Source organism: Coenobita brevimanus, chromosome 70 (assembly GCF_032717465.1).
Source record: "Coenobita brevimanus isolate Jiangsu-jjx chromosome 70, ASM3271746v2, whole genome shotgun sequence".
Lineage (NCBI taxonomy): Eukaryota > Metazoa > Arthropoda > Malacostraca > Decapoda > Coenobitidae > Coenobita > Coenobita brevimanus.
The window spans coordinates 52,268,201-52,281,381 of record NC_137023.1 but is presented as its reverse complement, the minus strand read 5'-3'; positions in this window follow the sequence as shown (position 1 = coordinate 52,281,381).

The following is a 13,181-nucleotide window of genomic DNA, read 5'->3' as shown; positions in this document are numbered from 1 at the left end:
GGTATGTGGGTGGGTGTTTGTGTCAGTGGGTGGATGTTTGCGTGGATGGGCTGGTGGGTGGGTAGGTGGTTGGGTGGCGGGGTGGGTGTTTGAGCAGGTAGGTAAGTGATGTGTGGATGGATGGGTGGATGTTTGAGTAGGTTGGTAAGTGGGTTTTTTCGTGGGTAGGGGTTATCGTGGGAGGATGGGTGGGTGAGTTGGTAGGTGTTTGGGTGTGTGGATGGGTGGGTGGTTGGGTGGGTTGGACTTTGGTTCAGGGTATGTACTTGAGTAGTTGGGTATTTGATTTGGTGGTATGGTGGGTTGGTTGATGGGCTGGTTGGTGAGTGGGAGTTTGGGTAGGTGTGGGAGTTGATGGATAGGTGGGTGGGTGAGTCCTTAGCTGGGTGGTTGGGAGGGTTGCTGGATGTGTGGATGGGTGGGTGTTTGGAAGGATTTTTGGCTGGGCTGGTGGGTTGGTTGGTGGGTGTTTGGGGGAGCAGATGGTTGTGTCTGTGGGTGATGGATGATTGGCTGGGTTGGTGGGTATTTGGGTGGGTGGATGGGTGGGTGGATGGATGTTTCGATGGAAGGGTGGGTGTTTGTGGGTTGGTGGTTACTTGGGTGAGTGGGGTGGGTGGATTCTTCGGTGGGTAGATGGATGTCTGGGTTGGTTGGTGAGTGTTTTTGTGGGTGTGTGGGTTTTAGGTTTGGTGAATGGTTGGGTGCGTGTTTGGGAGGGTCAGTGAGAGGGTGGGTGGGTGGGTGAGTGAGTAAGTGTTTTGGTGGGTGGGTTGGTGGTGGGTTGGTAGGTGTGTATTTTGATGGATCAGTGTGTGTGTGTGTGTGTGTGTGTGTGTGTGTGTGTGTGTGTGTGTGTGTGTGTGTGTTTGTGTTTGTGTGTGTGTGTGTGTGTGTGTGTTTGTGTGTGTGTGTGTGTGTGTGTGTGTGTGTGTGTGTGTTTCGGTGGTTGGGTGGATGGGTGGGTAGGTGTAGTGGTGAATGGTTGGGATGGTGGGTGCTTGGATGTGAGGATAGGTTGGTAGTTGGATGGGTGGGTGAGTGTTTGGGTGATTGGGTGGGTGGTTAGGTGTTAAGTGTTATTGGTTCATGGGTGGGTTGGAGGTTAGGTGTTTGGGTGGGTGGGTGGGAGGGTGGGCAGGTGTATGGGTTGGTAGTTTTTGGAGTGGTTGGGTAGGCGTTTGGGTGGGTGGGTTGGTGGATGGGATGGTGAGTGTGTTTCTTATTGGGTGGATGAGTGGTTGTTTGGGTAGATGGGTGGGAGTTTTGGTGGGTAGATTGGTTATTTGGTGTTTGAGTGGGTGTGTGGTTGGGTTGTTGTTTGGGTGTGTGAGTGGATGGGTATGAGTGGGTGGGAGAGTGGGTGGGTGTTTGGGTGGATGGATTGGTGGGTACATTTGCGGATTAATGTGTGGGTGGTGGGTGGATCGCTAGGTTTTTGGGTGGGAGGGTGTGTGAGTTTGTGGACTGGTGAGTAGGTGTTTGGATGGGCAGGTTATTGGGTTGGTAGGCAGGTGTTTGAATTGATGAGTGGGTTGGTTCATGGGTGGGTGGGTGAGTGGGTGGGTGTTTGGGTGCATAGGCGGGTGGGAGGTAGGATGGGTGGGTGGGTCGTTGGGAGAATGTTTGGGTGTTTGTGTGGATGGCTTGGCAGGTACTGGAGGTGTTGGGGTGGGTGGGTTATTGGCTGGGTTGGAGGTTTGGTGTTTAAGTGGGTTGGTGAGAGTGTGGGTAGGTGTGTAGGTTGGTGATTGTGAGTTTGAGTGGGTAGGTGTTTTGGTGGGTGAGATGGTGGATGGGTGGGCAGATGGGTTTTTCAATTGGTGGAAGAGTGGGTGTTTAGGTAGGTTGGTAGGTATTTGGGTAGGTGGATGAGTGTTTGGGGTGGATAGGCTTATCGTTGTGTGCTATGGCAGGTGGATGGGTGTTTGGGTGAGTAGATTTTTCGTATGGGGTTTTGGCAGGTGGATGGGTGGTGTGCTGTTTGGGTGGGTAGTTTAGTGTCTGGGTAGATGGTTGAGTTGGCGTTTGGGTGCGTGGGTTCGTAGAGTGCTTTGCTGGGTGCATGGGTATTTGGGTGGGAGGGGGGGGTTGGTAGGGTGTTTTGTTGGGTGCATGGGGGTTTGAGTGGGTGGGTGGGTTTGAAAGTGGGTGGATGTTTTGGTGGATGGGTGGTTTGGTGGGCAGGTGGGTTCCTTGGTGTGTTTTAGAATGGGTGGGTGGGTAGGTGTTATGGTGGGAGGGTTGGTTGGTTGTTTATATTTTTCCATTGGTGTGATGGGGTGGGTAGGTGTTTTAGTGGGTGAGTTGGAGGGTAGGTAAGCTGATGGGTGTTTGGGTTGGTGGGTGGGTAGTTGGGTGGATGCTTGGTTGTTGGGTGAGTGGGTTGATGGGTGGGAGTTTGGGTGGTTAGGTGGTTGGGTGGGTGAGTGGGTGGGTGGGTGTTTGGAGGAATGGATGGGTGGCTGGTTGGGTGGGTGAGTGGAAGGTTGGGCGTGTTTGGGTGGATGTGTGAGTTGGTGAGTGGAAGGTTGGGTGTATGGGTGTGTGTGTGGGAGGGTGTGTGGGTTGGTGTATAGGTGTGTTTGTGTTTCAGTGAGTGGATGGGTGTGTGGGAAGGTATATGGGTGTGTGGATATTTGAGTAGGTGGGTGGGTGGAAAGGTGTTTGGGTGGGTGGGTACTTGTTTGTTCGGGTGGGTGGGTGAGTGTTTGGACGAGTGAATAGGTGGCTGGGTGGGTGGGTGAGTGGAAGGTTCGATGTGTTTCGGAGGGTGTGTGAGTGGAAGGTTGAATATGACGTTAGTCACGAAGAAATGTTATATTTCCGACACAGAGATATGTGAAATAAGCTGCAAAAAGACAAAATCTGGGCCAAGTGACAATACCAACGTTATTTTATATATATATATATATATATATATATATATTTATGGATATATATATATATATATATATATATATATATATATATATATATATATATATATATATATATTTATGGATATATATATATATATATATATATATATATATATATATATATATATATATATATATATATATGGATATATATATAAATATATATATATATATATATATATATATATATATATATATCCATATATATATATCCATTTATATCTATATATATTTATTTATCTATTTACCTATCTATCTATCTAACTATATATATATATATATATATATATAGATATTTATATCTATCTATCTATCTATCTATATATATATATATATACACATATATACATATATATATATATATATATATATATATAGATTTTTATATATATATAAATCATTTCCCGTGGCACCCTCGGGGATGCATAGGGCCTCGATGAACTCACACCACCACATCCTATCTTGTGCTAACTCCTCAAGATCTCCCCAACACTCATCTCCAGCTTCCCGTCTCATTGTCCTCACCCACGTCTCTTTTGTCCTTCCTCTACCTCTCCTACCAAGTGCCACCCACCGTGGTGTACCTCGTACTATTCCCTGTCTCCTATACACATGTCCTGGCCACTTCCATCGTGAGAACCTAACATATTCATCGACCGGCTGCACTCCCGTTATTTCTCTAATTCTACTATTTGGTATCCTTTCCCACCACATAACTCCTAATATTCTTCTAAGTGCTTTTTTTTTCAAACACCAAGAATTTATTTTCCATAGTCACTGTGCTGTACCAAGACTCGTGTCCATAAATTAAGATACTCCTAACCATTACCTTATAAAGTTTGATTTTTGTATGCACAGAAAAAATGTTATTATTCCAAATATTTTTATGCATTCCCATTGCCTGATTAGCCTTCTTTAACCTTTCCTCGAATTCAAAGTTCAAAGAACCATCCTTGGCTAAATAAGTACCTAAATATTTAAACCTATCAACTTGCTTTACAACCATACCTCCAATTACACATTCCTGCGCATTTTCCATATTCATATTGATTATTTCAGTTTTTCCACAATTAATAACCAAACCCACCTTGCGACCTTCACTCACCAAACACTCCAACACTCTCTGCATCTCTTCTGGCCCATCACAAATCAAAATTGAACTAGCTACAGTCCCAGGTAACACCGTATTGACGGCAATTGTTACACCTTCTAGGGCAGGAGGCCCAAGGGCAGGAGGCCCAAGACTACGGCCTAATAAAGTGTACGAGGGTAAGGCGACCCAAGGCTCCGGCCTTAGTACACCCCAGAGAGAGAGTTGCCCCAGTGCATCCCTCTCCTGCTGTTCTCTCCTACAGGAGCAACACCGCGCCGACAGTCTCTATATGTGGCGGGGAAGGAGCGGCCTTGTACGCCCTTCAGTTGCTTCTGGTCGGAAAGATCAGCTCCCGGCTATGGCCAGAGTACGTACCAGGGAAAAGAGCCCCTGCTATCGTACGTGTAGCTTTTCCCTACTGCGGGAGCAACACCGCGCCACATTAACACTTTTTTCGATTTTCATCTTTCTTCCTCCAGACGATTTTCTTCAACTCTGGAGAGAAATTTCGTACTGGAGGGGTTAGATACAGTCACCATCAACTCCTTCACTACGAGGGGATCTCCTAAGCTGAATAAAATCGTCCGGTTACCTAGAACAAAGTAACTTAAGTCATTCTCTGTCTGAAGGGGTTATTGTGTCTGTCCCATCATCCCGAGAGGGTTTCTTTAAGCTCCAGGAAATCGTCTAAAGGTAGCAAAGTGAAAACATGACGTCAGCACTTGGTCTAGGCGCCACAGATCGAGTCCCGGAGGTGAACAAAGGTTTTTATATCATATAGACGTTTTATATTTTATATTTTGCAACTTTCAGAGGCATTTACTCAGCTTTAGGAGTCTTATGGATAGGCTTAATCAAACGTATCGAACCTCCCATGTTAGAAAAAATAGCTTACAGAAATGCGTCTCGTACTGAAGAGGCGGAATGGACAGATCGAGTGACTAAGATATTGAATTATGTATATGACTGGTTTTGTTGTTATTTCTATTATTATTATTATTATTATTATTATTATTATTATTATTATTATTTCAGGCAAATGTCCCAGGCTTCTAGACTGGCTGACTAGCGAATATTATTAAGTCTCCCGTGGCTCCGTGCTCCTTCCACTCAAGAGCCTGCACTTCACGCATTCCACGCACAAGATGGCGCCACCGCTGCATTCCTGCGAAGACGAGAGGTCAAGAGGACGACACTTGCTTTTTGTTTGTTTGTTTGTTTACTGTAATTGCTTAAAGTTGTGATCCCTCCAACTTGAATGCTCAGTTGTAACTATAGATAACTAGAATACGATGCTAGTCACGAAGAAGGGCTATGAAAAGATACAGAGCTCGTAGTATTGGCTGGATGAATCACTCTTGCGTGATAATCAAAGACGGTGAATAAAACCCACACTTGTAGACGAAGAATATAATTACCAAACAGTTTCGGTGGACACTGCCACCATCTTCAGTGGTCAAGATAATGAAAGGGAGTGACATACTGACCATACAAGGGTTCCTTTTTATGCGTGTGTGTGTGGAAGGGTGGGGTAAAGGTGAGGTGGGGTGGGGTAGATTGTAAGCGGGGATTAACCCAAGGGGGATTTTGGGGGGGACATTACCGGACAGGTCAGGTGTAATTCCTATCTGACCTTACCTGTGTCGTAGCAGGAAGAGACATGTCCCTTCCTGCTACGACACAGGTAAGATCAGATAGGAATTACACCTGACCTGTCCGGTAATGTCCCCCCCAAAATCCCCTTTGGGTTAATCCCCGCTTACAATCTATCCCACCCCACCTCACCTTTACCCCACCCTTCCACACACACACGCATAAAAAGGAACCCTTGTATGGTCAGTATGTCACTCCCTCTCATTATCTTGACCACTGAAGATGGTGGCAGTGTCCACCGAAACTGTTTGGTAATTATATTCTTCGTCTACAAGTGTGGGTTTTATTCACCGGCTCGTAGTATTTTTTTCTTTTAATTAAGATACATGAAATAAGCTGCAAAAATACGAAAATACGAGCTTACTTAATGTAAATGAATTATAGTACGTTCAAGATGGAGGGAAGGCATTTTGTATTTTGTTTGTGATGTTATAGTGTCTCTCAGGATCCTAGGATCCTCTCTCGGCTGAACCAAATTGTCTGGCGTCAGCTGGAACATGATGCTAGAGTTATGTCGGTCGTGAGGGGGTTAATGGTGACGGTATTGACACTGTCAGGCTCCTATGACTCACTCAGTCGAATAAAATCGTCTGAGTCAGCTGAAATGGGGTACTAGAGTTGTCCCGAGCATCACTCAGGGGGTTAAGATTCTTAACCCTCTGGTGCTTGGGACAACTCTAGTATTCCATTCCAGCTGACAGACTATTTTGTTCGGCTGAGTGAGTCATAGGAGCCTGACAGTTACTACACTGTCACCATTAACCCCCGCATGACCGGCATAACTCTGGTATATCATGTTCCAGCTGACGCCAGACAATTTGGTTCAGCCGAGTGGGTCTGGGGCCTGGGGGCCACTAAATGAAAATATCCAAAAAATATTAAAGGGGGGGCTATATCAATTTTGCCACAGGAGGTATACCAAAATTGGACTTTTTAATAAAACCCCCTCCTCTCTCACTCCCTGTGTTTTGTATATGTTCCTCTCTGTCTGCCTGTGGTGTGTCTGTCTCACCCTCTGTGTGTGTGTGTGGTGTGTCTACTGTGTGAAGGTGGCTGTGGCTATGTACGTGTCTCACCCTCTGTGTGTGTGTGGTGTGTCTACTGTGTGAAGGTGGCTGTGTCTATGTACGTGTCTTGGTGTGTGTGTGGTGTGTCTACTGTGTGAAGGTGGCTGTGTCTATGTACGTGTCTTGGTGTGTGTGTGTCTAGTAGCGTGTGTGTAAGTATCTTGGTGTGTGTGAGCTGAAGTGTAAGTATGGGGCCTTGTGGTTTTAAGGAAAGCCTGCTACGCAAACTTCCCTCAACCACATTTTAAAGAAACCTCTATCACACCGGGAGTTGAACCCGGGTCCTCCTGATCAACAGGCCAGCACCTTGCTGACCATGCTACCGCGCCCCCTTAAGAATACCGGCTAAAACTTCTACTGTATTTTATTTCTTTACATGTTACAAAAAATGGGAAATTGAACTATCATGCACAGACTAAACTAAATTGTCATGTACCTATTAATGTCGCTTTAGGAGGAGATATTTCGAAATTTCCTGAGCTACTTGGAATACCTAAGCCTGCAGTTTAATGCTAATCATGAACAAGTGCTATGGAAAGAATATAGAGCAGTTGCTACTTATATAAAGGGAGAAAGTAAAAACTGGAACTTGGTCTGCTTCCAACGGCAGGACTTAAACGATTAACCATATATTACATAAACTTAACACACTGAGTGACACAGAAACTAAACATATGATACAAATTCTTTAATGAAACTTATAATGAGAGTACAAATGACAAAATATACACTGCACAGGAAGACAGAACAGTACTCAGTGAGAACTCTGAGAAAGAAAGCCTATCCTGTTGTACCGATTTATAAACGTAAGAGATGAATCGCTAAATTTGATCCACAGTAAATAATAATAATAATAATAATAATAATAATAATAATAATAATAATAAATACATAAAACAATAAAGATAAACCATATAGACTACATGTCCACCCTAAACTGACAAAAACCTGGCATCTCTCCACCTTGAATGCTGAGCTGTTTCTAGAGATAAAGACTAGATTATCATGCAAATCACAATGAAGATCTATGGGGAGGATGCAAAACCATAATACTGTCTTATTCTGCCACTTAGATACAGGAACTAAGCAGCAGAAGGACTAAAATTTGTCAAGGTGAGCCAACTACAATGACACAGATGAAGTCTGAGATTATATAATGTGTAATCATGAACTGATTGTATCATTCAGCAAAGATTACAAAAGGAAAAGCTATCAAATCTGAAGGTGTAAGTACTATACGAGATATGATTAACCTTGTACATCCATATTCTGAGATATGCTTCCTATATCATAGCCTACACACACACACACACACACACACACACACACACACATATATATATATATATATATATATATATATATATATATATATTTATATATATAGATATATATATATATATTTATATATATATATATATATATATATATATATATATATATATATATATATATATATATATTTATATATATATATATATATATATATATATTTATATATATATATATATATATATTTATATCTATCTATCTATCTAAGTATAATATATATATATATATATATATATATATATATATATATATATATATATATATATATATATATATATATATGACCGACTCTGGGCATAGGCTTCACAGCCTGCTTTCAAGGCCCAGTAGTCCTCCTACATACCGCACACCTCTACATGTCACCACTTCGGCGCTAACACCCACCGTCCATATTGAATACATGCTAGGGCTGTCTCATACAGGACTGGTGTATTGGTATTAGCGGGGGTATTTTTACGACATGCCGGCGGGCCTTCTGGTAGATCAGTAAAGTCTAATTTTATGAAATTCAAATCCTTAAACTGTTCCCTGCCTCAGCGGGATTTGAACCCGGGTCCGTCAGGACTGCAGGCCAACTCTTTACCGATATATATATATATATATATATATATATATATATATATATATATATATATATATATATATATATATATATATATATATATATATCACTAATAAACATCAACATCCAGCATGAATAAATTACATAGTAGGTCAGGAGGTAAAAATATTTGGAAACCTGTTTACATATTTATTTATAGCACACGCCAGTACAGCCAGACAGTGACCAACATACATTTTTAGAAGTAACAGTTGAAAATAATTTGTATGATTAATCTAAATTTCATTAGAAGCAAAAGGGCAAGTCTTGTTGTATTGGATCTAAGCTATTTTGGCTCAGGTTTTGATGACAGAGAAATACAGTATATAGCAAAAAAAAATTCTCCTGACACACGTAGCGAACATGTCAACCACTTCTACCATCTAAGAATAAACTTTATTCAAGGTTTAGTATGAGGAGAGAGGAAGTGATACTGTACAGTACATATCATACATAGAGCGCAATACAGTGCAAGGCTTGCTGTGCTTATGAGAGAGAGAGAGAGAGAGAGAGAGAGAGAGAGAGAGAGAGAGAGAGAGAGAGAGAGAGAGAGAGAGAGAGAGAGAGAGAGAGAGAGAGAGAGAGAGAGAGAGAGAGAGAGAGAGAGAGAGAGAGAGAGAGAGAGAGAGAGAGAGAGACTTCTCCAGATTTATGGGAATATGCACCATCCATCGATTATTTATATTTAACATTAGTTGTACTCCTTTCATCACCTCACACCACCGTTCGGGAGGTACTGGCCTATAACATATTAAAGTATTTTACACAATAAGCAGGCATATACTTGTTGTTCTAAATGCCAATACATGAAAGAATAATGCTCTTAGTTATAAACACTGACATGCATACGATACCTAGGTATTTATATTACATACTATTTATATCTGATCTTAAATATTCTTAAGATCAATTCAATGTAGCACAATAGTATTTATGAGAGGTTAATATAAAACTTTACAAAGGCCTCACTGACCCGGCAAAAATTAATATACATATTTACACGGAGAATACATTATCTTTCAATTCAAAAGAACGTCCAGTGCTGCTACAGTCAAACCTCAAACAACCCTGTGCAGCCTAGGTCGCGTGATAGTGTCTATTATATACATACTGTACAAATGTGTCACCTGTACCGCGCTCTAGTGCTCTCTCATTTCTTGCAACCAAATAGGCTGAGATTTCCTTGAGCACCCAGAACCTGCACTCTGTAACAGTGTAATAGACCATTCAACTACAATTAAAAGCCAAGTTTCATAAGAGGACAGTAATATCGGTTCAATTTTTAACAAATACGACACTGTTACATAACGTTTTGAAAAGTCTGACGGTCTTTGAAGATAGCATCTCGAGACTGAGAAGTCAGAGCCCACTTTTTCCTTAATTAATGGGATGAACTGAATTGGTTATTTACGTCCACAACAGTTCATAATGCAATGATAAACCATATTTCAGATACATAAGTGAAGTAGAAGGCCGATCACTGCCATCAAAGGTAATTGGATATGTCATGGCAGACTAAGGATCAGCAGGCTACTTACAAATTATCTGTAACTTAGCAATTGAAAAACTGAGGGTCCATAGTCAGTGGGGTTTTGGAATATCAGTAGCAACTTTTACTAAGCGAATGATTTGTCACATTACACAAAATTTTTCATTACCTTACTGATAACTGTTGTTTAAAATTTCGACACAACTTGCTTTATAAACAGGCAAAAAACTCTCGTTACACTGATCTCGGAATCAGACATACTTTAAGTGAGACTGTCTGATGTCCGTGGGGTAAAAGTTGAAAGAAGAATACCCTATTTCATAAGACGACGTCATGCTGCCTTTCACTGATATCTACATTGTTTGACAATGAAAAAAGGAATTCCCTGAACATGGGCTAACGAAACAGGGTGTTCTTCCAAATTCCGCTCCTACCTTTATGAACATCTAACTTGCACTAGAATAGGTTTGATTTCGACCTCTATGTAACAAGCCTACAAAGCTCACAAGAACACAGCCCCAGGGACACAAGTCGGAAAATTAAGAAATAACACATGAATCACGAATCATATACCAGTGAGATTCACAAGCTCTTGCCTCGGTTTTTAACCCCCTCAGCACGACGACAGCATTTCCTTTTACATTCTGGCTATCAAATATACGCTTTTATGTAAGTTAAAGGAGATCCCTTCTTGTGAAAGATTGAAAACTATCTCCATTAACTCCCTTCTCTAAGATAGCTTTAGTTTTCTCTTGTATTCCGTATATCAATAAATCACTTTATCCAGCTTAAAGGGTGCTTTCTGTAGTGAAAAAGAGCACTTTTTTCGGCATGAGAGAAGTTCACTTAAGCTAAGCGCATAGCCTGGCGGTAACAAATATAACAGAAGAATCGTAACTGCAAAAAGCGGGTTAATGGAGAATGTCCTCACCACTTCAGTACAGGCATTTCAGGTTTGGCAATAATGTTTTGCCGCAAAGTAGAAAAAACAAATTAGTAGTCATGAGAAAATACCTCCTTTAGCCCGAAGAAACTGTACTTTATTCTTAGTACTAGAAGATGAGTTTAACTTATTCACATTGGTGATATTTTTCGAAATTTTTTTTTTTTTTTTTTTTTTTTTTTGTCCCATCAGAACTAGGGTGTTTTCCCAAGCTTAAAACAGACTTCTGGCTGCTGGGAAAGTAAAAATATATAATACATACTCTCGCTGGGGGAGATACAATGGCATTAAAAATAAACAGTAACATGAAAAATTAAAAAATCAGAAAACATACCGCCCTACTGCAAAGCGAAAAGGAATGTCAGTCAGAGATGTGTGTTTGTGTGAGAGAGAGAGAGCGAGAGAGAGAGAGAGAGAGTAAAAGAAGGGTACTGTAAAGTCATTCTTTGCTCATGCACGTGTATGAAAGTATATTAGTTTGTGTGCTGTTTGTGTATGAATATGCCTGAGTGCGAATGGTTATGGCATGTAAGATGTAAATTTCTTTAAATTCATTATTACCGCACTGCCTACTCTGAACCAGTTCGTTACTCATTTAAAAATAAAGGACTTAGCATACTTTACAATGATTACGTAGATGATAATTGTATTTTTTTTTTTTTAGTAAATTACAAGTTAATTACTAATATTTTTCACTTTAATAACAAACGAAAACCTTGATTCTGATGGATGGCAACGAGGAGCATGCCACCTTAATTGTTCCATCAGACTAAGTCTTTTTTTTTTTTTTTGTTCTTGTCACTACCAAACGATATTAGTCTGCTTCTAGGTGATCCTTCATCCATCACTTCTTACAGAAAACCTTTACCCAATATGCATTCTCCCCTCAAGGGGAAAGACTAATTCTGGCTATCAATGTCTGCGACGTGAAAGTCAAGTCTTGCAGTGAACTTCATATGGACTGATACAGATACAAACTCATTTTGGCTTTGTATCTTTCTCTGAAGCCTCTTCTTCTTCCCTTTTTTTTTTTTTTTGAGGTAGCAAGAGTTAAAATAAGAAATGTGCCATCATACTAAGGAGGTTCATTGCTTAAAAGATATCTTCCACACACTTAAATCCACATACAATATATACAGAATCAACGTGAATAAGTTTGCTCGCAGCTGAAGTAGGTGGAAAATTCAGTCGCGGCATGAAGTTACATCCCATCACCAGGTTCTACGCGGTGCTTGGGTCATGTTTGGCGCGGTGCGAGGCGACGCCTTTCTGAATAATCAAGTATGAGAGGAAAATGAGACATAAAAAAAGGTATAAATAATTTCATCATCACTGTCATCATCATTATCATCATCATCATCATCAACATCTTATCCCCATTTCCAATTAAAAGTGGGTTCCGTTGATAATTTCGATATACAGAGGTGCAGGTGAGCTATGGAAATTACTGATATTAATAACAATAAATCGTTACCTAACAATAACTCATGTTTATACCAGGTATTATAATTACCCTTGTGTTACCTTTTACTTTTGCCTAAAAACTAATCCCGTATTCAGACTGTATAAAAAGAAGGTATGAATCAGCAACTCTTTACCTGGGCTGCAGAGGGTGTATGGGTGTAGCTGAGGAGGATGAGATGTGTGTGACGAGGCAGCTATCACAACATGGGCAAGGTGAGGCGGAGGTGCGGTAGTGAGGCCAACACCAGAAGGACCCAGAGTGACGCAGGTGCCGACCACCCTAAGACAAATGAAAAGCGTCATTAGCCAACTAGTGTTTCGCTTCATCATATTCTAGTTTGCAGAATTTTTTTCTACGCGATTTCTTTTACATAATAAACCTTAGCTTTTACCCTCAAGGAGCTTTAGACATAAAACCCGCAAAATTCTTCCTTCCAAATGAAAAGTTAACAAAGAAAGCAAAAATCAAAAGCCTTCAAATTCCAGGTGACGTTTGAAAGACTGTAGATCAGTTTTATGTTTGCATCATCAACACAACCTGCATCAGTACTTTTCAAGATGGTATAAGGCTGAATGAGCAAATTTTGCTGCTAAGGAATGAATTTTACGAAGATTCCC